Source organism: Canis lupus, chromosome 14 (genome assembly GCF_003254725.2).
Source record: "Canis lupus dingo isolate Sandy chromosome 14, ASM325472v2, whole genome shotgun sequence".
Lineage (NCBI taxonomy): Eukaryota > Metazoa > Chordata > Mammalia > Carnivora > Canidae > Canis > Canis lupus.
In genome coordinates, this window is record NC_064256.1 from 39,173,083 (window position 1) to 39,199,320 (window position 26,238).

Here is a 26,238-nt window from a genome sequence, read left to right on the forward strand (position 1 = left end):
CTTGACTTTTGCCGACGTGGAAATTTTGGGTTTGGAGACGACCTGCGCTCTTATTGGCTGCCGGCGGGCGGGGTCGGAGGTCACGGCTGCTCTCGCTATTCCGCGCCAAGGGGAGCCGCACAGCGGCTCGTGTCAAGTCAGCAGGTTCCCTCCGCCTCCCCCGGGGTCACGTGCGCCCCGGGCGGGCCCTGGAGCCGCCTCCTTATGCAAATAGAGCGGCCGCGCGGGGCGGGGGGCGGGGCGGGGGCGGGAGGGGCGGGGCGGGGGCGGGGCGCGGCTGCGGGGGCGGGGCGGGGCGGGGCGCGGCTGCGGGGGCGGGGCGGGGCGCTCCAGGTGGCCACCTGGCCCCGCGTCCCGCCCCGCCCCCCGCCCGCCGCTGCCCCCTCGGCCCTGCCGCCGCTGTCGCCTCGGGCTACGGACCACCCCTCCCGCACCCCCCCCCCCCGCCAGCCTCGGGTGGCCTGGGGATCCCGCGTTTTGCAAGGTGCCTCCGAACGCCCGCTTCCTTTGGAGCCCCCTGCACCAGACCAGACCTGAACCCCAAGCCAGGTTGGGCCCCGGGTCGCTCCAGGGCGGGGGAGGAGGAAGCCGCGACGCTGCCTGCGGGGCAGAGCGCGGAATGGAAAGCTCGGGGAGGTCAGTTTCCTCCTCGGCCGGGACTTGGAACTAACAGCGAGATTCCCGGTAAGAGTATTCTAGGACAAGGCAAAATCGAGACTTCATCGAGGTTACAAGTATCCCCTTTTACTTAACTACCTACCCCCCACCTCCAAATAAAAGGAGGCCAAAATGCGAACTAAAAGTGTCACTTCTGGGTTTTTTGTTTGTTTTTTTGCTTTTTTTAAAACATGCCTACAAGGACTAACTGAAAGGCCGGTCCGCCTCCACCCCGCCCTCTGCTCACTACTGGACACCACAGTGGAACCTGGGACGCGTTCTCCTCCCCACATCGGGGTGGAGGTGTGACTCTGGAGCTCGATCCCGATTCCCCGAGAAGTCACGGAGCACGTAAAAGGAATCAGTTCCTTGCGTGGTTCCCCAAGCACGCCAAAGGTGTTTTTCTAGAAAGAAAGGGAATCGATGAATGGCCACATGACCGGGATGGCTTCCCACCCTCCCCCTTCCCCAAGGAAAAGAAAGGAACAGCCTTGCAAAGGTAGGGCCCGTAGTATAAATGCGGACTCTTTGGTGGTTATTGCAAAATCTGCCAGCTTCTAGTCCCCAAGAAAAAGGAAAGGAGCCGCATTATTTTAAATATAAAGATTTCTCAGGATCGGCCTAGTTGTTTCCCTTTGTGTAAGAAAACATCTGTATCACCTTTATATGTTGTCCCCTGTAAGTCTGACCCAATGATACAGAAAAGCCAAAAAAAAAAAAAAAAAAAATTCATGGGAAGAGTCTTACCTGGAAAATTCCTCCCATCCTCTCTTCTTACTCTGTCCTTCTCCCCATATCCCCCCAATGGAAGGATAAATCATTGCTCCTTCCAACTGTTTTATCCTCAAGGATCTTTCTCTCCACTGTCCTTTCTCTTCCCTCTGCACACTTGGTTGTTTATGTGACCCCTCCCGGGTTTGCAGGGGCCTCTCCCCGGGCATTGTCTCCTCCAGCCCCCCACCCCCTCCTCGGCCAAGGGCTGCCGGCAGTGCTCACTGGGCCTACGAGTAGGTCTCGGCTCTGCCGCCTGTTCTGTTGTGTGCACTGGAATATTGATTTTTCAGTGTGTGTGCGCCGGCTCTGTAAAAATCAATATTTCAGTAGCTCGAGCACAGCCCAGGGCAGTGTAATGGAGCCAGCCTGCTGATGTTAAGGGGTCCACCCTCGGCGATTGAGGGCAGTCAGAAAATGGCAGTGTGTTTTCCTATTCCATTGTTTGCTCCACAGGGAAGGAAGGAGGGTGCGCCTGGTGGTGTAGCATCAACTTCCACGACCAAGTAACCTCAGTGCTGTTGGGTAACACACAAGCCATGTCAGAAAATGATCCACTCTTAGGTCAAAAGGTAGTGATGGAAAACCTCTGATTTATCCGGTCTAAAACTCCTACATAAAACATTGGGGAGGAGGAAGTTATTGTACGCCATCAGTCCTACCAGATTTCACAATGAGAAAAAACAGGCTCACTCCAGGAAAGGGTTAGAGTTTATCCAGTATCTATTACTAGGTATACAGATCATTATTAATCTGCAGCCCCTAAAGTATGCCTCTGATTAATGAGAACAAGAGATTTCCGGGATGATTTGAAGAAAAAGATCAATAATGATCAATTTAAGGGTCTTCATGGATTTTACTGCCCTGGTGGAAAGACATTGGATTTGGGGTTAGGCCAGGGGGTGTCGGCCCAACATGCCCCACAAAGGGAGCCTTTTCTAGTCTGTTCACCTGGCCTCAGGAGCCTTGTCTATAAGTTGAAGAATTAGACCAAATATCTCTAAATACTCACTAGTTCAAACATCTGTGATTGTACAGAAAAAATAATATAGTTAAAATCTTCAAAAGGGGTACACCTGGGTGGCTTAGCGGTTGAGCGTCTCCCTTTGGCTCAGGGCATGATCCTGGAGTGCCGGGATGAGTCCCACATCAGCCTCCCTGCTTGGAGCCTGCTTCTCCCTCTGCCTATGTCTCTGTCTCTGTGTCTCTCATGAGTAAATAAAATCTTTTTTTTTTTTTTAAAGAAACAAAAACCTTCAAAAGCAAAAATGTGACTAAGCCAAGCATATAGTATGGATAAGAAAAGTAGATTATTACCAGAAGTGTTGTAGAAATGGAAAGTACGTATTTTCCTGCTCTAGTTGTGTGTTTTGTTTCTTTTAAATTATATTCCAGTGCCATCATATGGAGGGTAATTTGGACATTTTTTCGAAATGCACTTCTTTTGACCCAGCATTTCTAAGAGCTTTTCCTGAAGAAATTATTAACATCATTAGGAAGATGTTTATCACTACCAATTTTAAAATATTAGAAACAACCTAAGTATCCAATGATAGGGGACCTAGTAAATCACATATGGTAATGGTGTATTTATTCAGTGGAATGCAACTCTTCAAGATGGTAATGCTGAATAGGTATTAAAATAATGTGGAAGATCTGCATTTATTGCAATGCATGTACTATTTAAATCTCTATGTATGTCTCACAGTGGTAAAGGATATGGGCTGTGGAGTCAGATGACTTGAGTTCACTTCTGTGCCATTGACTAGCTGTGAGGCATTGGTCAGCTGTAAACAAGGGGTATTTGTTTCCTATTGTTGCTATAACAAATTATCACAGTGACTTAAAACAACACAAACGTATTATCTTGCAGTTCTGAAGGGCAGAAGTCCAAAATGGGTTTCACGGGGCCAAAATCAAAGTGTGGACAGGGTTATGCTCCCTACAGAGGTTTAAGGAGAGAATTTGTTTGCTCCCCTTTTCTAGGGTCCACCTGCATTCCTTAACTCATGGCCCCTTCCTCCATGTCAGAGCACAATACTCCAACCTCTACTTTTGTGGTCACCTCTCCCCTGTGAATCTTTCCATCTCCTTTTTAAAAGGACTCTTGTAAAAAAAAAATAAAAATAAAAAAATAAAAATAAAAAAATAAAATAAAATAAAAAAATAAAAGGACTCTTGTGACTTATTGGGCCAACCTGGCAAACCCAGGATAATCTCCCCATCTCTAGATTCTTAATCACATCTGCAAAGTTCCTTTGACCACATAAGCTGACATATTCATAGGTTCCAGAGATTAGGGTGTGGACATCTTTGCAGCCATGATTCTACCTACTGTGTTGGGCTAAAATCAAGATGTCAGCAGGGTTGTGTTCCTTTCTGAAGACTCTACAGGATGTTGTCTTCTCACCTTTTCCAGCTTCTACAGGCTGTCTGCATTCCTTGGTTCCTGGTCCCCTTCCTTCAACTTCAAACCAGCAATGGTAGGTCACAGCTTTCTCAGATAGCATCATTCTCATGCTGACTCTTCTGTCTTCCTTTCCCCCATTTACGAACCCTTGTGATTCCATTGGGCCCACCTGAGTAATCCAGGATACTCTCCCTATTTTAAGATCAGTTTATTAGCCACTAAATTCCACCTGCTACCTCAGTTCTCCTTTGCCTTATAACATGACATATTCATTCATTCCTGGGATTAGGACATGGACATCTTTGGAAGACTGTTGTTCTGTCTACCATACTCAGGATAGTGGTGAAAATCTGCATCATGAGGTTGTGAAAAAGATCTAAAGAATCAATGCATGTAAAGGGTTTAGAACAGTGCCTGGCATATACTAACTAGCCTATAGGAAACATTCCATAATTATCTATTATAGTTACTATCTGGAATGGAAATGCAGACAGTGAACAATAGTTGCATCTAGACCGTGGAATTAAGTCTTTACGGTCTTCATGTTGCTTATGTTTGCTTTTCCTTTTTATACCATTAACACGTATTACTTGGGCCACTTTAAAAAAACTTAAAGGAAAATGAGACAAATGAATAAAAGGGGGCTTTGTAGTATAATGAGAAAATAATTTGATTGGGGGTTAAAAGGTTCAGGTGCTCTCAGCACAGCTGCTAACAAGTTGTGACATTGGGCAAGTTACCTTAGCTCTGCGTTTCACTTTTCCTCATCAGTCACATGAGGGAGATGAACTGTATATTTTGCAAGGTCCTTCCAATTCCTAGTGTACAAAGAACACCTATAAAATCAGTAAGAAGAGAAGACAGCCCTAGAGGGGAAAAAATGGATACAAAGCACAAACAGGAGTTCACAGAAGAAGAAAAACAAATGGCAAATAAGCATAGGTCAATATGTTAAGCCTCATTAGTGACAAGGAAATGCAATTTAAGAGAGATATTTAGTGAGATACCATTTATTCCCACTAGATTGGCAAAAATTCAAAAGTCTGACAACATAAGCAATTGGAGATGATATAAATGAATTGGAATGTTTACACAGTGCTGCTGGGAGAATAAATTGGTACAACTACTTTGGAAAACAATTTGGCATTGCCTTGTATTGCTTATCATGTAAAGGCAAACGTTCACATAGCAGGTGTCCAGTGTACCTACCCAGAGAAACTCTCACACATGTATACCAGGAGACATGTACGAGAATGTCATGGCAGCACCGTTCATAACATTGAAACACTGAGAACAGCCCACAGCAAAATGGAAAAATTGTTGTCTATTCACACAATGGATAATTCTACAGCCACAAAAATGAATGAACTACAGCTCCTCACATGGCTATGAATGAAGCTTAGAAACATGCTATGTAGGAAAAAAGTAAGTTCCAGGATAGCACAAATATTATTATATCATTTTTATGAATCAAACACAAGCAAAATCAAACACTGTATCTTTTTAGGGATCCATACATAATAAGTGAGTTTTAAAAAGCAAGAAAATGGTAAACAGAAAATTCAGAACAGTGATTACTGGTGAGGGGGTGGAGGGAAGGAGAGGAGGGGGTGTAGCTGGTAATATTCTAGTTCTTAAATTGGACAATAGGCTCATAAGCATTCATTTTATTATGCTTTACAACTTACATACTTGTGAGATATGGTTTTTTGTGTGTACAAACATTAGATTTAAATGATATTTTATTTTATTTATTTATTTTTTAAGATTTTATTTATTTATTCATGAGAGACACACACAGAGAGAGGCAGAGACACAGGCAGAGAGAGAAGCAGGCTCCATGCAGGGAGCCCGATGCGGGACTCGATCCAGGGACTCCAGGATCATGCCCTGAACCAAAGGCAGACGCTTAACCACTGAGCCACCCAGGCGTCCCTTAAATGATATTTTAAAGAAAGAATGGTGTTCAGGGACGTCTGTATTCTGATCCAGGATGCTTTACTTCTTGTAGTTGATGCTACAACTTGGCTTAGATTCCTTTCAAACTAATAAAAGCGAACTCTGATGCCAATTTGCTATTTGGAATCCTGCTGGCTAACAGTTCTCAACAGCCACCTGTACCTGGGCTTGTGCAGCAGTTTATGCTCTCAGTGAACCTCGTAATTTCCAAGATCCATACCCTGAAGGGGATTTTATGCCAGCAGAAGCAGTGCCTCCAGAAGTCTCTTACAGCTTACCTTCCGTGTGCCCCCGGAGCTGGCCATATTTTGCACGCCTTTTGCAGTAGTTGCCGAGATGCACAGTTCATAAATTTCCAGTCCAGCCCAAGTGAATTTGTTACTGCCCTGACTCATTACATTTTTGTTTTGTTTTGTTTTAAGACTGTATTTATTTATTTGAGACAGAGAGAGAACATGAGCCGTGGACGGGGGGGGGGGGGTGGGGGGGGGTGGGGGGTGGGGGTGGGGAGAGGGATTGGGGCAGAGAGAGAGGGAGAAGCAGGCTCCCCACTGAGCAGGGAGCTCAGTATGGGGCTCCATCCCAGGACTCTGAGATCATGACACTGGCTGAAGGCAGACAGTTAACCGACTGAGCCACCCAGGTGCCCCTCATTACAGTTGTGATTTCAATGTTGAAGAATGACAGTTCCCATTCCCTTGACTTGCCTTCTGTCTCTTCATAAGGTTTGTCCATCTAAAAAAAAAAAAAAAAAAAAAAAAGGTTTGTCCATCTAGTCATAGTCCAGAGGGGCTTGGTCTCACAGTCCTGCAATGATCCTGGCATTCATATTATTTCTGACTTCCATTTTTGATGCCATAGTGTCCAAAAAACAAACCAGCTTTGTTGATTGGGTTTCCTATTTCCTTCAGTGAAACACTGAGAAGCATTTATCAGGATTCAGGGGTACCTTAAATACCAGTGTTTTTTTTTTTTTTTTAATACCAGCGTTTCTGATGAGAGGATCGGCTTTCATAGGGTTTGCCAAGAGAAGCTAGTGCCAAGTGTGTGTAGGAGGATGGATGAGGATGGTCTTCAGCCTGGGAGGCAAAGGGTTTTTGTTTATTTTTTTTAACTTTTATATCATGAAAAATTTCCAAAATTTTTCAAATGGAAAAAGAACATAATATAAATATACTCTATAATATAAATCTAAAAATTATATAAAGAGTGCAATGAAATCTATTGCCCATCAATGGTTTCAATAATTATTAACTCATGAACAGTCTTGTGGCTTTTGCTGCCCCCACCCCCTTCAGGATTATTTTGAAGCAAATGCCCAATATCATGGGGCATGGCTATTGTGAATGCATCATCATAATAAGCAGCCTCAAAGATCCGGAGGGAGTATTATTAGTGGTAATACTGAGCACAATCCCTTTTTGCAACATTATTGCAAGCTATTTATTTGAATCAGTGAAATAATGAGAGGCCAAAGTTTTCCCACTTAAGATTACCTTTAACTTCCCAGGGAAGGCTTTTGGATAAATTCAATATGAGGAAAATCAATGTAGGACTTTATATCTGAGGGCTGGGGAGCAATACAATGACTTAACTTTGTTTAGATTTTGATCTCTTCAGTATCACCGACAGAGTATTAAAAGAATCAACAAAATAGCATGAGATCTATTACAGTGGTCTTAGCTGGTCTCTATAATCCAACCTACATAACATTATCTTTCTGAAGCCCACCTTGGCCTATCTTCTTAGTAAGTGTGAGTGCCTATTATGTGAGAATTACTAGGCACAGGAAGGGATTCAAAGACAAATCAGATATGGCTCCTGTTCTATACTGAAGAATGTGTCTGGTCTTTGTCTTGGGCCCTTGGGTGGGGGTTTCTAAGTCCTTGGACTTTTCCAAGTGATAAGGGTACCATTGTTTTTCATGGATGACTTCAGGATGACAGACACCTGAGTTTATGATAACAAGATGACTCAGGGGGCTGGCTGGTCATGAGGAAAAGACCAACTATGTATTTAGAGGGTTGGGTCTTTGATCCAGATGGTATCAACTTAATCTCTGGGGAAGAAAGAAGGACAGGAGATTGAGTTCAATCATGTGATCATGGGATCAATGATTCAATCAATCAGGCCTGAATAATGAAACTGCAATAAAAAAAAAAAAACACTGAGGCACCTGGGTGGCTCAGTGGTTGAGCATCTGCGTTCAGCTCAGGTCATGATTCGGAGATCCTGGGATCAAGTCCTGCACTGGGCTCCCCACAGGGAGCCTGCTTCTCCCTCTGCCTGTGTCTCTGCCTCTCTCTGTGTGTCTCTCTAAATAAATAAATAAATAAATAAATAAATAAATAAATAAATAAATAAACTTTTAAAACAATTTGGACACCGAAAACTCAGGTGAGCTTCCTGGTTGGCGAGCACATCAGTGTGCCCAGAGGGCCATGTGTCCCAAGTCCACACTAAAAAGTGTGTGTTTGGGACCCTTACCCTGTGTGTCTCTTCATTTGGCTAGTCCTGATTTACATCCTTTTTAAAACTGTAATCATAAGTATAGCACTCTCCTGAGTTCTGTGAGTTCTTCTAGTGAATTATCAAACTTCAGGGGCCAGTGAGAAGCCCTAAATGTGTATAGCCAGTTGCTCGGAAGTGCAGGTGGCCTGGGGACCTCCTGCAGTGCACCTGTTGTCTGAACCTAAAATGAAAATAGTCTTGTTGAGGATCATGCCCTTCAGCTGCAGAATCTGCTCAGAACTGCACTCCAGTATCTTAGCTCCTACCTTCAACAATTCACAGGTTAGTAGACAAGGGAAGACATAGATGTGAATTAAAATGAAAAGTGTCATGCAACAGGGGTGCCTGAGTGGCTCAGTCAGATAAGCATCTGTCTCTTGTTCTCAGCTCAGATCTTGGTCTTAGGGCCATGCGTTCAAGACCTGCAGTGTCATGCAACAGTTACAGATGTGCTCTGAGAAACAAGAGACCAGAAAAAGAACTCAGAACTAAGGACACTAGGGAAGGTTTTGGGGAAAAGGTGGCCCTTGCCTGGAGCCTTGAAAGATGAGTGAGATTTGAACTTGCAGAAATTGTAATAAGCATTTATTGAGTGCTTACTCTGCATCAAGCTCTGTTCTAGTGCTTTATGTATAATGAATTATTTAACATACACAGTCCTATGAGGTTGCATTAATATTGTCTCTTTTTTACATCAGAGTACATCGAGGCACCCAGAGATCAAACACCTTGCCAGAGATTGCATAGCTAATAAGTAGAGAGCTGAGATTTGAAACCAGGCAATGTGAGTCTAACACCCACACCTTTAACAACTACTCTTGACTGCCATTCAAGAAAGGGGAAAGAACATTCCAGGAGGAAGGCATAACAAAAACAGATGGGAAGACAGAGGTAAAAACATAAAGGAAAAGGAATAATGTTGGATGGGTACTTTGAATGCCAAACTAAGGGCTCTGAACTTGACCCAGGACGCATCAAGACACCAAAGGTTGTTAGGGACAGGGCTCTGTCATGAGCTTCTGTGGACTTTAAGGCACTGCAATCCTGTATGGAATTACCATTGAAAGCATGGTCTGCTCCTCCAAACCAAGAGGCTACTCTTCCCTCCTAAAAAACAAATCAGGGCAGCCCCGGTGACTCAGCGGTTTAGCGCCACCTTCAGACCAGGGCGTGATCCTGGAGACCTGAGTCCCACGTCAGGCTCCCCGCATGCAGCCTGCTTCTTCCTTTGCCTGTGTCTCCGCCTCTCTCTCTCTCTCTCTCTCTCTCTCTCTGCGCCTCTCATGAATAAATAAATAAAATCTTAAAAAAAAAAAAAAAAATCACTTTCTACTCAGTCCTCCAGTGGTGATGGAGAGACTAGAAGTCCAAGGGAGAGCCTCTCATTCTCACTTTTTAATCTTTCATGGCAGTTGGCCTAATGTACACTAGAGACACGTGAGTGTTTGCAGACTGAGTGGATATTATACTAGGTTATACCATATCAAGCTGCTGATAGTTGACCCTGTAAGTTTGACCTACAAGAATGGCGACTCATTATGGTTTCAACCTATTTTAAGACACTGTATTACAATTATACACAAAGATTGGCCAATGTTAAAATTCAAGTACAATATCGTTTAAAGGCATTAACTAGGCATTAGGAACTTCGTAAGGGACTATTCAGTTATATACAATGTACAAAATTTAAATTAGAACATATATATATGAATACTGTAGCACAGTGCATTTTTATACACATAAGTACATATATGTGTAGATAATATACATATATTAGCATTTCGTGGAATATATGCATGTGTGTATATATGCAGTGAGAGAGACACACACGAAGGCCTATCTGTAGGCTATTTCCACAAGAACTGTTATCCATGCAATCTGATCTTGATGTCAAATCAGAAGGGGAAATGCCATTCAAATCAGGTTTATAAATGTGAGGTAAAGCTCAGTACAGTAGATCAAAAATGCAGAGGGAAAAGAGAAACAAGAAAATTGAATAAGCTTTATCTAATAGTTGATGTTGCATACAGTGTTTCAGAGAAGATTCTTTCTCAGTGGGCAGGAAGAAGTCCTTTTTAACTGCCTTCAACCAAGAAGTTAGGAAATTCTAAAAGGTATATATGTGTCACATTGGAGATGATGCCATCAATCAAAGGAGAAAGCACTGGTGTCAGTGACCCTCCTAAAGCAACAGAGACTGCCCCCCCATGAACCCTCTTGCTGTGCTCCTGGCTGCTTCCGCAGAGGGTCAGGTGTCAGAGCTAAACTCCCAAGGGTGGCCATCAGCTGTGCAGCTTAACTGACAGGAGTGAACTAATGACCCAGGTGGCGCAAGTAAAGTCTGGAGCATGCAACCCAGACTTTACAGCACTGCCCCCCCAAACTTCCAGGGAGGAAGTTTACACGTATACAAGAACCACAATTCAAGGAAAAGAGGAATTAAAGTAGATCTAAAGTAGAATTAAAGTAGAAACCCAACTCAAAATCCTGCCCAGCTAGTCCGTCTTTATTCAGTGTGCTTGTTTAGTTTAATTGAACGGGAGATTGTAAAAGGCGATTTATTCCCCAAAGCGGGTCAGACCTGTTGTTGCTTCCTGACTCTCCTGAAGCAAACCTACTGGTGGGAAAGATTTTTCCTAAGGATTCTCTGCAAAACAAAGTGCTCTAAACTACATATTAATGGAGATCGTTATTTCCAAGCTAGAGAGGTAGAGAAGCTGGACTACATATGTGATCATCTGACTTTCCATTTGCACACCAAGGTGCTTGCTCAGAGCATCGGAAGGTAAGGCCAAACTGAAGCACAAATGCCCCGCCAATTAAAAACATATATTGATCAAATGGCATCAGGTGTATCTCATATTTACAAATCACTGGGAAATTCTGTTACAAATATCAAGCTATGGGACGCCTGGGTGGCTCAGTGGTTGAGCGTCTGCCTTCGGCTCAGGGTGTGATCCTGGGGTCCCGGGGTCAAGTCCCACATTGGGCTCCTTGCATGAAGACTGCTTCTCCCTCTGCCTGTGTCTCTGCCTGTCTCTGTGTCTCTCATGAATAAATAAATAAAATTTTAAAAAATTATCAAGCTATTTAACTTCTCTAACATTTAGTCAGAAAAACCCCAGTTTCTGATCTTTAAACTTCAGAATCAGTGCTGACTCTGCCCCTCAGATGCTGATCTTAAGAAGTGAAATGTATCGTGTAGCTTCCTAACACTCTGCTAAAGATGTATATGCCCCCTTAGTAGCACCTTTTGAAAATCAAGCTCCCGCTGTGCCTGATGAACACATACAGGTACCCCAGCCTCTCTTGAAATCCCTCAGTTTTGTTTCCCATGGAAATAACAGTACGTTCCTAATAGGATTGGTCTTCTTTTTCTCCAGGCACTCAGTTTCCTTTACAAGGGAGGAGAGATTGGGGGCATCAGTTCTCCAAGCCCGGATGTCTTACAGGGTCTTGTCTGCAATCCTACAAAAGCATGGAGGTCCCTGCTCAACAACCCAGTTGCTTTCTCTTGTTTTTTTCTCTCCCCTGCTCTAACACGAGGAAGAGCCTGTTTTTCCAGAAGCCCCTCTTGCCAGGAGACATCAAAAACCCCAAGGACTCAGGAAAGCCATATACTATAGACTTCTCAAAAGAGAGGCTTATATTAAATTCTCAGAACCTTCTCTCCAGATTTTCAGTCTACTTAGTACCTCGTTTCCACTGAGGCTAAAAGGTCTGGGCAAGTGTTTGTTTTCCTGGCATGTATGGCTTTCCACCCCTCTTCTCTGCTCTATAGCACTTTTTCTTTTTCTTTGTGATAAAATAATGATATAGCCACCCTGCTGGATCTCTGCCCGGAACTCTATGAAATAACACCCCAACCCCTAGCTCAGAGCTTCCCACCCTCCCTTATCCTTCTGATCATCTGACATGCTTACTCAATGATTTGTCTCCCCTCTCCCCCAGAAACTGTAAGCTCCCTGAGGACAGAAACTTTGTCTTTAACTCCTGTGTCACCAGAGGGCCAGCACACATACATTTTTGGCATTCTAGAAATATTTGTCAAGTGAGTGAATCATGTACTTGGATTAGTTGATATAAACCAAAACAGTTGGGATCTCTGGGTGGCGCAGCGGTTTGGCGCCTGCCTTTGGCCCAGGGCGCGATCCTGGAGACCCGGGATCGAATCCCACATCAGGCTCCCGGTGCATGGAGCCTGCTTCTCCCTCTGCCTGTGTCTCTGCCTCTCTCTCTCTCTCTCTCTGTGACTATCATAAATAAATAAAAATTAAAAAAAAAAACCAAAACAGTGAAGGACAAACTTGCATAAAATAAATCTTCTAATACTTTTCATGTAATGCTGTGTTGGATATCTAGTAAAGAGGACCCAACAGGTATTAAAACTGTCAAGGATGGGGGTGGAGGGGCGCCTGGGTGGTTCAGTCGGTTAAGCAGCTGCCTTCTGCTCGGATCCTGATCTCAGAAGCAGGGAGTCTGCTTCTCCCTCTCCTGCCCCTCACCTCCTCCCCCTGCTCATGTGTCCATGCATTCTCTCTCTCTCTCTTTTAAATAAGTAAATAAAATCTTAAAAAAAAAAAAAAAAAAACTGCCAAGGACATTCCAAACCTGCCCCTCAATAGAGTAGGAAAATAGATGACTTCTGCTGTCAGAAATACACTGTAGCTTGATATTCTTTGTGGGAATTTTTTTATTTTTTAGAGAAACAATCTGTTAGACCAATATATGAAACCTTTTTATTTGAAGTGTAAAAAATAGAGTCATATCATCAAATTCAATGAGTTTTTCTTCCTTTGTGTGCCTCAATCACCACCATCCTGATATGCCTCTTAAAGTAATTTTATTATTTTTGGAGAAAAGTCACCTCACCAAAGAGCATATGAATGACACATATGCCTTTTTAAGCATTTTTTAAATTGACTACAGAATTGTATGGTACTTTCTAAAAGCCTCCAAACTAGTCAGAAAGTTTGTTTCTCTTAAAAAAAAAAAATGGAAGAAGAGGGAAAGGGAGGAGAATATGCTAGAACTCATTTAATCTTCCAGGATGATTCATTTCTTTTTTTATCATTTCATTTCTCCATATATTGTCAGCATCACAGTACAGTGTTGGATTTACCCGGGATCAAGGAATCTCTTGTTGAATCAAAATCTGATGAGTGTGTCGTAAATGCAGCACAGTTCACATTTACCAACGTACCCAGCAGAGATTCAGTTTTGGATATTAAATATGAGTTGTGCTATCGGAATTTGCACTGATCCTCAGGCTTACTCACTGATGGGATTTGGATGGCAAGATTCAATGGCACCAGCGGAGGACAGCCTTTTGCATGACACAAAACACCACATGTTCCAGCGTTCTGCTCCCCTCACTTGGAGTTCTGACTTTCTTTGGGCTGGAAGAAAGTCATTCTCCCCTTTATGCTTCAGTAACACTTCCAACAAATCTCCCTACAGCACCTATCACAGAGTTTTGAGATCAATAATTTACACCCAGGACTACTGCTTGACCGTATGGCATCTTTGTGTAAATTAGAAAAAGACACCCCTTCCTCTGGCGGGGGTGGGGGGGGGAGTCAGAGAAAGATGGGATATTACCAACCACTATTTTCATAAAGTTTAGGGAGAATAACAGGGAGGACATTATCTTCCTTCCTCTTCGGCCCACAACTCCACCACGAAACAGGAGAAGGATGTGTCAGTAACAAACTTTTTTGCCGTTAAGTTCAGTTGCGAGCTATATCTTGTTAACAATAGTGACAGTTTTCCTGTAAAGACCAAATCTCTTCTAGAATAAATGAAACCAGGACAATATTTTGTGTGAGAAGGATTTTTTTTTTTTTTTTAGAGACAAGGCACTTGATTTTCAAGCACATGCTTTGCAGGGTTGTCAGCTATTCAGTGATCTTTTACTTTTTTAGAGATGGTCTTGTATTTTGGCTTTTCAAAGAGAACAAGAGGGAAAAAAAATGCAGTGGTGCTTTTTCTTGTGCCTGAGACCATTCCAAAAATAACCCCATCATTTCTCCCTCCTGCGAGCTTTTTGGGGAAGGAGAGAGACTGCAGGCGGGAAGGGGAAAGATTGGAGTGTGGGAAGGTGGTGAGAGGCAGTTACTACAGGAATCTCCACAATATCCTGGCAAACAGTCTGGATGAACCGAAGCACTGGATGCTCTTCTCCTTGGTCTCAGCGAGTAGGGTGTACTTTCTCTGGAGGGCCCTTTCCTCAGTAGGCTAGAGGCTCACTCTGATGGGGAGAGCTATGCATGCCTTTCCATTCTCTTTTTCCTAGCCATGCTCTAGGCACTTGGATGACATGTACTCCTACACATACCAGCGGGGCTACAGAGGCCTGTTTCAGGGAGTCTTAGTTTTTAATCCTAGAGATCATCTAGTTCAGTGTTCTCGAGCCTCTCTGACATCACCTCATAGTAAGAAAAACCCTGACACACACTAACTATATAAACCTAGATTTAACCAAAACAAATACTTCTGGAAATAACATTTAGTCCTACAATACCTAATGCATTCTAGTATTTTCTATTCTATTCTTTTTTTTAAAAAATGTTGACCAGGGGCCTCAGTGGCTCAGTCAGTTAAGCATTGGACTCTTGATTTCAGCTCAGTTCATGATCTCAGGATTGTGGGGGTGAGCCCTGCATCAAGCTCTGTGCTGAACGTGGAGCTTGCTTAAGATTAAAAAAAAACAATGCTGGGCAGCCCAGGTGGCTCAGCGGGTTTAGTGCTGCCTTCAGCCTGATCCTGGGGACCCAGGATCAAGTCCCATGTCAGGTTCCCTGCATGGAACCTGCTTCTCCCTCTGCCTGTGTCTCTGCCTCTCTCTCTCTCTCTGTGTGTGTGTGTGTGTCTCATGAATAAATAAATAAAATCTTAAAAAATAAAAACAATGCTGATCACAACTCACTAAACTGATTTCATAAGTCACTAGTTGGCTGAAATCTACAGGTTGGGAATCACTGATCTATTTTAATCCTCTTATGTCACAGAACCGGAAACCCAAGTCAAAAAGGTTAAGTGATCTGGACAACATTACACAGCTACTGCCTGGTTGCAGAGTCAGGATGAAAATCCAGGTAACGAAATCATCTAACTCAGCTAATTATTAATAACAAACTGTTCTTGCAAAACAATGAGCAGATGCCGTACTAGTTCTGTGAAGAGTGTGTGCTATTACAGAAACATGCAGATTTTGTTTTAACGGTGGAAAATCAAAGTCACTCAAAGGAGAACTAAATAGAATGTCATCCCTCAGGGCACCTGGATGGCACAGTCTTGGTTTCCACTCGGGTTGTGATCTCAGGGTCGAGAGATCTGGCCCCAAATCGAGCTCCAAGCTCAGCGTGAAGTTTGCTTAAGACTCTCTGTCCCTCCCTGTCATGTGCTCTCTCTCTCTGTCAAATAAATAAATCCCTAAAAATAAATAGATAGATAGAATGTTATCCCCATATCTTCACACACAAATCATTTTCAGTTGCAAACTCTAGTGTCTAGAGGGCTATCTTTCTGTATATATATATATATATATATATATATATATATATATATATAAATATAGAGAGAAATATAAATATTATATTTATTATATATACTATGTGTTTATTACAAACCTAAAAAATATAAATTGTATATATATGGTATATTTGTTTTATGAATGCTTTACATTACATCTGCAACTTGGCTCCGATCTGCTGGCTCGTGTGAGCTTCCCTGCAGGGACATCTAGAATGCAATAGAAAAAAACCTGAGCAACCAGTCCTTCCAAAGTTAAAATCTGGTTCAGTAAGGGCTGGTAGGCATCTTCGTGGTGAAAGGGGGCATCTCAGTTAGACACTAGGGGACTCTATTGAGGTGCGAACATGATGGTGAGTTCCCTCTGAGACAAAGAGCCATCTAGCAATAGAGCAAGACTAGAACAGCCTCAGCAAAGCTCAACAACCTCACAGCCCATCATTCTTGGGGGGGGTTCGCCCACAAGGGCTGCACTCACTGTTGACTCTGAATATATTACCCCTCTAAGAGTAGTATTTCCATTAAGATACATTAGTCATTAAAAATGAAGCCCTAAATTTTAGCAACCAGCATACTTTCCTTCAATAAAAGCATGTGTGTCTTCCCGTTCCACCCAATCTTATCCTGTTAAAAAAAAAAAAAAAAAACTGCTTCAGCCAAACCAAATACTCTCTTCCTTTCTCTCTCTCTCTCTCTCTCTCTCTCTCTCTCTTTCACCAGCAGCGAGGCTGATCTTCAGCCTGCCCAGGATACAAAACTGAGGATGCAGCATGCTGATTTTGCCCGTGGCTTTTTTTTTTTTTCATTGATAAGGTACTGTTCACCGGTTCATGTGTCAGCTGATGAAAGCAGCAATGACCTTTTCCAACAATTGGCCTCTGTCTTTACATTGGCTTTCTGCACTTGACTGGGAGCCATGAAGATCACCTTTAGGGCAACTTTCAACCTATTGCTGTGAAATGGCAACAGAACAGAAAATGAACCAGAAGTAAACGGACATTTGCGGATACACTGAGGAATAGATATGGGTGCTTTTAGCTTGCAAATGTGAAAATGTCACAGGTTGTTTCTGAACATGTTCCAGCTGGAGGCAAAATAATGCTTTGGGGGTAAACATATGGGCCACATGTGCGAAGGCACTGAAAATTAGGTATGAAAGTTATATATGCAAAATTACCACAGAAATTCCTGCTGTGATCATTATGAAATTGCCTTGGAGTGTGGGTTTCTGGCTCACCTTCCAAGCTATCCAATTCCTTTCATAAAACCCTTAGGCAAAATTATCCCTTCTCTCCTTAGCCTACCTTACTTCAACACAGCACTGTAAATGTCATGTCTGTTCCAAGCCCTATCTGCTAGGACAACTGTGTAAGAAATGATTCCTTTCCAGGGGGAATGGGGAGAAATATCAGAGGATTTGATTATAACCTTTAAAAATCAATTTTTAAAAATTGGTACATTTCAGTGCTTTCTAAGACAGACATCTTTAATTGTGCCTAACTGTGTTTGCTTTGGCAGACACATGTTGACTCTTGCAATGGGCAGCTTCCAGCCACATCCGCGTTTATGGCAAATAGGTCAGAATGTAATTCATCCCCTTGTCTATGAAGCGATCAACAATTACAAGTTCTTGTTTCCCTCTCATTCTATTGCTTTACTTCTTTTCAAAGAATGACATAGAAATTGCCATGAGATGGAGAATAATCAGTCCTCAGCAGAAAATAGAAGACCAACTCTTATAGTTGAGTGGAAGGGTGGCACATATAATGTTTGTTTCATTTCTCATGTCCTCTTTGAGTGACGCAATCTAACACCACAATTCAATATTATCAAGGAGGTGACATTTCACAGGACTGACTACTGGCATGGTGGATAGAAGGTTCTGTAAGCCATATTTGCTGCTGATGACACTAGCAATTTGATGACATTAAAAAAAGTCAAGTATTCTTTCCAAAAGGGATAGGTACCTTTGAAGAAATAATATTGTCTTTTCTTTGATTTGCATGCTCCAGTTCATCCCCAACAGATACTTGCAGGGAAAAACCTGTACCTGTACTCAAACAATACACTTCCTGTAATGTCAGTCCCAGGTGAAGTGAAACCAGCCAGGAAGAACATGGTAACCTCACTGATTTTAATAAATAATAGTTCTAAAAAAAAACCAAACCTGTATTATTGTTATTCCAGCAGGTTGGCCGTTTACAAATAGATCACCAAAATTTTCATTTGTATATTTGGAATATAGAGTGTCCTGTATAGGTGCCCACATATGCAGTATAACAACAATAGGTTCCCAGACCAACCATAGACATCTATTTCATTCATTTTGCTGATGGTGTTGGAAGATTCAAAGAAGCATGAAGGATTCAAAGAGTAGTAGTCTGCCCTGGGAAGACAATCTGTGGCATAAAATCCAAAAATAATCCCCTTATGATTTCTGCTACTTTCAGGAAGGGAGAGAGTGAGGAAAGAATAATTATATCAGCCATGATCCAGCCAAGAAACATAAGCCATTTTGAGCATTTTGGTTTCTCAGGAGACAACAAAGCTGAGTAGCTGCTAGAAGGTGGCAAGGCAACCCAGAAATTAACAGTAGCAGGAACTTACTACCACCCCTAGAGTAGAGGGTCAAAAGGAGGAGATGATGTTACCAGAATCCAGAAGCCAATTCACCCTGTGGAAGCTGGAATCACAGTGTTCCAATCCAGTGAGGGCTGGATGCATGAAGGAGTTGCCACAGATGCCATCAGGAAAGCATCTATGGATTCAAGGAAGCACAAGGAGAAATAGCATGGCTTCTCCTCTCCTCCCACCATCCAGTCCCCATTGATGCCTTCCATTGACCAAACTCAGCCAGAAACCAACTGACACAGGAGCCTAGGAAACTCAGCCTGCAGGGGTCAGTCTCTTGCAATATAGAGCAGAGGAAGGAAGGGCAAGAAATGGATCTGAGGGCTCACAGACCAGGCGTGGCACCCTGGCCAACTGACTAAAAAGAAGGGGGTGAAAATCTAACCTCATTTCCCAGCAGATTCAACAGGAAGAGGTTGCTTATTAGCTCTGAGAACAGAGACCATGCATGATCGACACAAAAAGTCAAATTACGATACAACTAAAATAACACTACCAGGCATCGGTATGAAAGATGCCACAAGAGAAACCGTGACACCTGCCAGCTGAATGAGCATGAGCTGGGAGAGACCACGTGGGCCCGGAAGTGACTGGGTTCTAATTCAGAAAGAAGGGAGGTCAGGATGAAATCAGGGCTTCTGGGACAGAAGGGGCACCACCTGTAGAGACAAGACAGGTGTTGTACCAGGTCAGGCAATGCATAGTCACGGTTAGGAGATAAATGAAACCTGAGGAAAGGGCGGACTCCTCGGTGGGGGGAGAGGGCAGGTGTGACCTGAGCCCTTACCTGAGAAGCCGAGCTGCAGGGAGATCAATGACTGGTCCCGTCTGGTTGTCACATTTGACAATGAACGGGAAGACAAGCTTGCTGGGTGGCGGGTTTCTGCATAGGATCTGGTTTGAAACCAGAGGGATGAGAAAGTAGAGATGACCACCAATGGCCAAGAAGCCACACAACAAATTCGGGGAGGATTTGCACCTCGTCCTAGTGCGCCCCGAGCCTTGGGCAGTGTGTGGTGCATAGTAGGTGCTGATCACGCAGTGGCTGAATGAATGAATGAATGAATGAATGGACCAACATGAAACCCAAGTCAGCTGGGATTGCAGAACCACCTAGAACACGTGGAAAAGTCTGAACCGATGTGGCAGCGTGGTGGCCTGCCGGAAAACCCCAGCGGCAGCCAGACCAGTGTGGGCAGCTGCAGTCAGAAAATGAGACGGTTCTTTCTGAGCAAGTATGAAGTGTCATAAATAGCACAGGCTGATGCAAATGGCCACAGCTGCACAGCGAGGGATGGAGTGTGTGCTGGGCACAGGACATGTTGGCGCCCACCCAATTCTTCTCAGCTATGGGCTCAGCTCAGGGAGGGGGGTTGTCACCCAGCGCCAGACAACCTACTGACGGGGTGCAGGACTGCCACCAAGGTCCAAAGGCTTCATAAGGCTGCCCCTAAGGAGTTTGCCTTGAAGAGGCCGCACTTCCAATACTCCCTGGCTGTGAAAGCTCCTAAGCACCGAGCCAGTTTAAAAAAAAAAATTAAAGTTAAATTGAGAAATGACCGATATATAAAGTGGTCACGTAATGAATGTACAGCACCTTTAATGTAGGAATTTTTTTTTTAAAGTTTTCTTTATTTGAGAGAGAGAGCATGAGCAGGGGGAAGTGAGGCAGGCTCCCTTCCTTGGAGAAGAAGACCCTGAGATCATGACCTGAGCCCCAAAAGGCAAACGTTTAACCCACTGAGCCCCGCAGGCACCCCTAATACAGGACTTTTTAGCATAACTGTCTACCTCCAAGTGTATCCGACTTTCTCCTTTAGAGAGGTGCTCTTGCTTTAACAGGGACAACAGCAACATGAGATGGTTTTCTGATTTGTGTTGCTTCTTTAAAACCTCTCACCAGACTCAGGATGAGGGGGAGGCTCCTAACAAAGCCAAGGAGAAGACAGTGCTGATTATCAGCATTTTGAGAGAGAGAACCACACTCTATTTGTGTTTGTTTGGTTCAAACCCCCTGACCCCTAGGTGAGAATATAGCCTAGCACCTGCTTAACACAGAGACTCAAATTTAGGTGAAATAGTCCCACCAGAGAAGTTATAAAAATTCTCCAAGTGAAATTTTGAAGGGAACTGAAGAACACCAAATGCATTTAGTTATACTAACAATACTCCCAATAATTAAAATGTACCGGACACACGCTGAGCTACAAAACAGGTAACACAGGCCCCTTACACACCCTCCAACCCAGCCCACATTTAGGACACTGCTGCTGGATGTAACCAAAGCCAAATTTATTTATTTATTTATTTATTTATTTATTTATTTATTTATTTATTTCCACCTTCTTCCATAAAAGATTTGAGGTGACCTACAAGAATACACACATCAAAAGAAGAGTTTGGGGCAGCCTGAGTGGCTCAGTGGTTTAGTGCCTGCCTTTGGCCCAGGGTGTGATCCTGGAGACCTGGGATCAAGTCCCACGTTGGGCTCCCTGCATGGAGCCTGCTTGTGTCTCTGCCTCTCTGTGTGTGTGTGTGTCTTTCATGAATAAATAAATAAATAAAATCTTAAAAAAAAAAGAGTTTGAAAGCATTTCAGTTTCCTGGGGCTGTCATGACAAAGCACAAGACACGAGCTTCGACAACAGAAACGTACTAACTCGCAGTTCTGGAGGCCAGAAGCATAAGATCAGGTCTTGGCAAGATTGGTTCCTTCTGGAGAAGCTAGGGAAGGATCTGTTCAGGCCTTCTCCTTTTTTCTGGGGGTCTCCTGGCTTTTAACAACATAACTACAGTCTTCACATGGCATTCTTCCTGCAAGGCAGCATCCGAATTTCCTCTTTTTCATAAGGACACCGGTTGTTTTGGATGTGGAGTCCGCCTTACTCCAATATGATTTCATCCTAACTAATTTCATCTGCAATGACCCTATTTCCAAGGCAGACCACATTCTGAGGGACTGGGGGTTAGGATTTCAACACATGAGTTTTGAAAGGCTACAATCCAGTCCTTCACAGAAAATAAAAATGAAAAAAGCATAGAGGAATTTCCAGAAGACATCATACACATAGTCATCTATTCACCTTCTTAAAATCTCAGCAAGTTAATAAAGTAATCGTACAAGTTATTAGCTCACAAACAGAAAGAGGCTCCAGGAAAGACAACAGTAGATGGCTGGAGGATGGTTAGCAGAGAGAGGAGAGGTAGCTGACCTACAGAAAAGACTGAACAGATTATAAACATAGATTATAAATATGGTACAAATTATAAATACAGTGAAGAAATGTTGAGATGAATTTGCAAAACATGGTCTACCCGTAGAGCAATAATCAACTACATTCTGCAGACAAACTATTTGTATTTTTTTTTAAGTTTTATTTATTTATTTGACAGAGAGACAGAGAGCACAAGCAGGGGGAAGGGCAGGCAGAGGGAGAGGGAGAAGCAGGCTCCCCACTGAGCAGGAAGCCTGATGCAGGGTGGATCCCAGGTCCCTGGGACCATGACCCAAGCAGAAGGCAGATGTTCAACCAGCTGAGCCACTCAGGCACCACTATTTTTATCTTTACAGACAAGAATTATTTGCATTACTATCACTTTTCTGTGCTTTAAGGAGTTGTAAAATAAGTCCAAAAATAAACAAGGATGCACATTCCTAGAACATCACATAATCCCAGAGCCTCTAACATTCCTTTGAAAAGATGTCTGGTAATTGCTTTTGCCCATTTGAAAGTCTCGATATTTTTCTTTGCTTGTAGTTAAGGGCTCACTAGTCTCTGGAATCTTGTGTCATAAGGTCTTATATGATTATTCAGTAGTGGGATTCAGGTTTGGTTTGAGTTCATAGAAGTCAAAGCAAAAAGGGAAACTGATTATACATTTATTGGGGTGCCCGGTGGAGCTTCAAATACTAGAAACTGAAAAAGTGTTATTTCATTTTTAATCACTGGCAAATTTTTTTATTTGAAAGAAAGAAGGGATAAATTTGCCTTTGTAGTCAGCTTCCATTGTTTGGGCAAAATTTTTCAAAATGATCTCTTTATTAACGCAAATGTAAAGCAATACCCACCCATTGCTTTAGAATACCCTGTGAGGTCCTTCTTAACTCTGAATGCAGTTGGGTTGAGCAGTATGTTTAAAAAGCGAAATTGGGTTCATTTTGAGTCAGATCATGTCACTAGAGAATTTTTAAATTTTAATCTCTATATGTTTTGACTAAATCATCTCTGAAAATAAGTGTTAGGGATAAATGTGTGTCTTTTTGTCCAAGTACTTGCACCTATGAGAGATAAGACTAGACTTTTCCAGAAGGCCTATCCTTCTGACCTTTTTATGCCAGACTATGAAAAGGGATAAACACACAGTATTTCTTGAAATGACCCCGATTTGAGGAACTCTATAATTAGTTATTGGAATTTCCTTATTCAAGCCAGAAAAGCCAGACATATACTACAGGCCTGTATTCCTGTTCCTATCACTGATCATCCTGGGACAGGAAGCGAACACACTTCAGTGTTTGTGAGCAATAAGGCAGATGATGGCCAAGTCTCCCCCTTCCCAGAACAAACCTCAGGTATTGTGTTCTTTTTCATGGGTACAAAAAAAAAAAAAAATTAGAACTTGAATGTCCATTAATGAAGGATTGGTTTACAAAATTCAGTTACAGTATATCCAAACAATGGAATTCTATGTAGACATTAAAACAAATGTAGAAAGTATCTATGAATTGACGTGGAAAGTTGTTTTTTTTTTTTTTTCACCTAAAAAAGGCAGTACAGAGCTGGTGTTGTTGCTCAAAAAACCAACTACCTTCTAGCCTCCCAGACCACCATCCTTCATGTATGGTCACAAAATGACTGCCATCTGTTTAGGATTCTCTTCTAAGCTCCAGGCAGGATGAAGAGGGAAGGGCAAAGTAGAAAAGCAAAAGCCAGTTTAATCTTTTTTTTTTTTTTTTTTTTCCCCTAGCCAGGAAGATGATAGTATTTCCAAAAGGCCATCCCCACATACACTTCTGCTTAACATTTCATTGGCCCAAACTGTGTCACATTACTACTGTGACAGGACTAGCTGTAAGGGGACCTGTGCAATTTGGTTTCTCAGAAGGGGACTGTTGCTGCTGTAGATGTAATCCAGGATAGAGATCAGCTCCCTGCAGTGTCTGCCTCATGAGTGTATCAAAGACTAAAAGAACGTACACTAAACAGTTAACAGGATTTCTCTTTATTGATAGCATTCTAAGTGATCCATAACCTTCTCTTTTGTGTTCTTCCGGAGTACTTGGAACTCTATCATCCAGTGTTATTAGAAATCCAGGACCTTGGGTCTCATCACTGACCTATTAAATAAGAAACTCTAGGACTAATAATCTACTATTAGGTTTACCACTTATCAGAGTGATTCTGACACTCAGGGAGGATTGAGAAGGAGTGTACTATATGACTTTCAAAAATCAGTAAAAAGAAAGAGATATTTTCATTTGGAGAGAAAAAATTGTTTAAGTCAAGGATCTCACTCAAGCTCACAAGTGTTTTTCACATTAGAGCTACAAATACAATCTAATTTAATGAATGTGTCAACTGTTTCTTCCTTCTTTTGAATCATTAGCATTTATCTTGGCCTCTAGTAGTCAAAGTTTTTGGAAGCTAGCCTTCAGAAAAAGAAAAAACAAAAGCAACCTTGTGTTTTGATTAACTCCTCTACATTTGTCTTGTGTCTCATCTCCCAAATTTACAAAGACTCAGTTAAGTTTGTGATCAACTTTTTTAAACACATAAATGGAAACGAGAATGTGGGGTAGAAGTGAGGGAAGAGACAAACGGGTCTCAGATGGGTAGGCTCAGGACCACATGAATTTAGAATATTGGAGAAAATGGGGACCACAAGCTGGAAACCACTTATTTTCTCTTCTGAATGATGAGTGGGCAGAGGAGAAAGGAAAGGTGATGCCATCTTGATTGGGAGAGGAAGGTGACAATGAGATTAACTTGTAGGCATTGTCAAATGCCTGCTGATGACACCTGTGTCTCTCAGCATGAAGAAACAGGACTGCTTGGATGTTGTGCAAACACCATTATAATTTAATTTTCTGGGGATCCCTGGGTGGCTCAGTGGTTTAGCGCCTGCATTCAGTCCGGGGAGTGGTCCTGGAGACCCGGGATCGAGTCCCACATCGGGCTCCTGCATGGAGCCTGCTTCTCCCTCTGCCTGTGTCTCTGCCTCTCTCTCTCTCTCTCTCTCTCTGTCTCTCATGAATAAATAAATAAAATCTTTTTTAAAATTTTTTCATTTTCTTCCTTTTGATAGGAAATTGCTTATTTCTTGCAAACTTTTCAACCATCCCCCCTTAAGTAGATCCTGAATTATGTCATTGTTACCACAGTATGTGAGAAATTAACAAACGTATTTCTCCAATTTTATCAGTCAGAAAATGTCTCCCAGAGAAATGATATGTAAGTGATTGTAAAAGACTGGAATTTCACATGAAATTTTAATGGTTGATTCCTTCTATAGTGAAATTTCACACTAAGAACTAGGATCTTAAATTAAATTAATTTAGGATCTGAGTCAAATTACAGATTTCCAGAGATCTTATGCCCAGGGCCTGGGAAAAGTCAGCCATCATCCAGTGCTTCAACCGCTCTTCACATCATTTATCTTCTGGGTATCAATGACTTTACTCCCCTGTATGATCACTACATATACTTCACAAATATAAAGCGCTCTCAAAAAAGTCCAGTGTCACAGTCTTATGGAAACTGTGACTTCAGATTCTTGATTCTTGCCTTCATTTTTCTAAAATAAAATAAAGTGTTCACATATGCTCATAGATACTTAGACTACTGAGTGGTATGGCTGACAGCACTCTTAAATATTGCCAAATTTGAATGGACAGAGGCAAGTGAGCAAGAATTGAGGCTGGAAACGTAATATTAAAGATGTCTCATGGTAGGGGTACCTGGGTGGCTCAGTCAGCTGAGTAGCCAACTCTTGATTTCAGCCCAGGTCATAATCTCAGGGTTGTGAAATTAAGCCCAGAGTGGGGCTGGAGGCTCAGGACAGGGGGTTGGGGACTGAGGATCGGGGCTTTGGGTTTTGCAGGGAATCCCACTTGAAAATTCTCTTCCTCTGCCCCTCCCCCCAGTCACGCAGGCACACATGTGCACAAGCTCTCTTCCAAAAATAAATAAATAAAATTTTTTTTAAAAAGATGTCTCACTGTAGAGAACCATTCAAATGTCTCCAATGCCAGCTAAGAAATATCTAATTACAAACTAATCCCTTTTGCCTTATAAGTTGTTTATACCTTTTCTGTAATTCGAACGGATTAATCATTCATGATAAATAGATCAGTCATAAGGAAAGATTGGGGAAAAGGGAATCACAGAGAAAAATACTATCAATGTCCACCCACATTAATCCTTTGAGAAGCACCATTCCAAAGGCACCCAGTCAAGCTTAACAGTTAAGTATAAGGGTTTTGCCATCAAGCAGTCTTTGAGGTCAGGAATTTGAAACTCATGTCTCTTATGTCTACCTCTAGTGTGACTTTGAGACATTCCATTGGCCCCCCGTATCTCAGTATCATCATTTGTAAAATGGGAATAGTAATAGACCCCATCACAGAGGTCAGTGGGGGGGATGAAATGAGATACCATACAGTACACTGTATTAGAATTATGCTTGACACAAAGTTAGCCTTTGATATCAGCTATTACTATTATAATGAGGATGATGATGTCTGTCTAGCTTTTTCAGTTTTAAAT

The 26,238-nt window shown here is 42.5% G+C and overlaps 3 long non-coding RNA genes across 4 annotated transcripts in view; 1 reads left to right on the plus strand and 2 right to left on the minus strand.

The window, feature by feature from the left end:
- Positions 1–26,238, minus strand: part of LOC125752482 (uncharacterized) — an 85,186-nt gene that overhangs the window by 47,527 nt on the left and 11,421 nt on the right. The window lies entirely within an intron of this gene.
- On the plus strand, positions 1,018–17,975 carry LOC112670601 (uncharacterized). 2 transcript variants are annotated; one of them, XR_003143061.3, is made up of 4 exons: positions 1,018–1,156; positions 3,848–3,911; positions 15,319–15,405; positions 16,562–17,975. It is a non-coding gene; the product is annotated as an uncharacterized LOC112670601 (long non-coding RNA). The 2 variants fall into 2 exon arrangements; XR_003143062.3 differs by lacking the exons at positions 15,319–15,405; positions 16,562–17,975 and adding an exon at positions 9,007–9,570.
- On the minus strand, positions 5,528–18,900 carry LOC118350631 (uncharacterized). Its single transcript, XR_004804821.2, has 3 exons — positions 18,493–18,900; positions 15,993–16,051; positions 5,528–6,532 (listed from the first exon to the last, which is right to left on the minus strand). It is a non-coding gene; the product is annotated as an uncharacterized LOC118350631 (long non-coding RNA).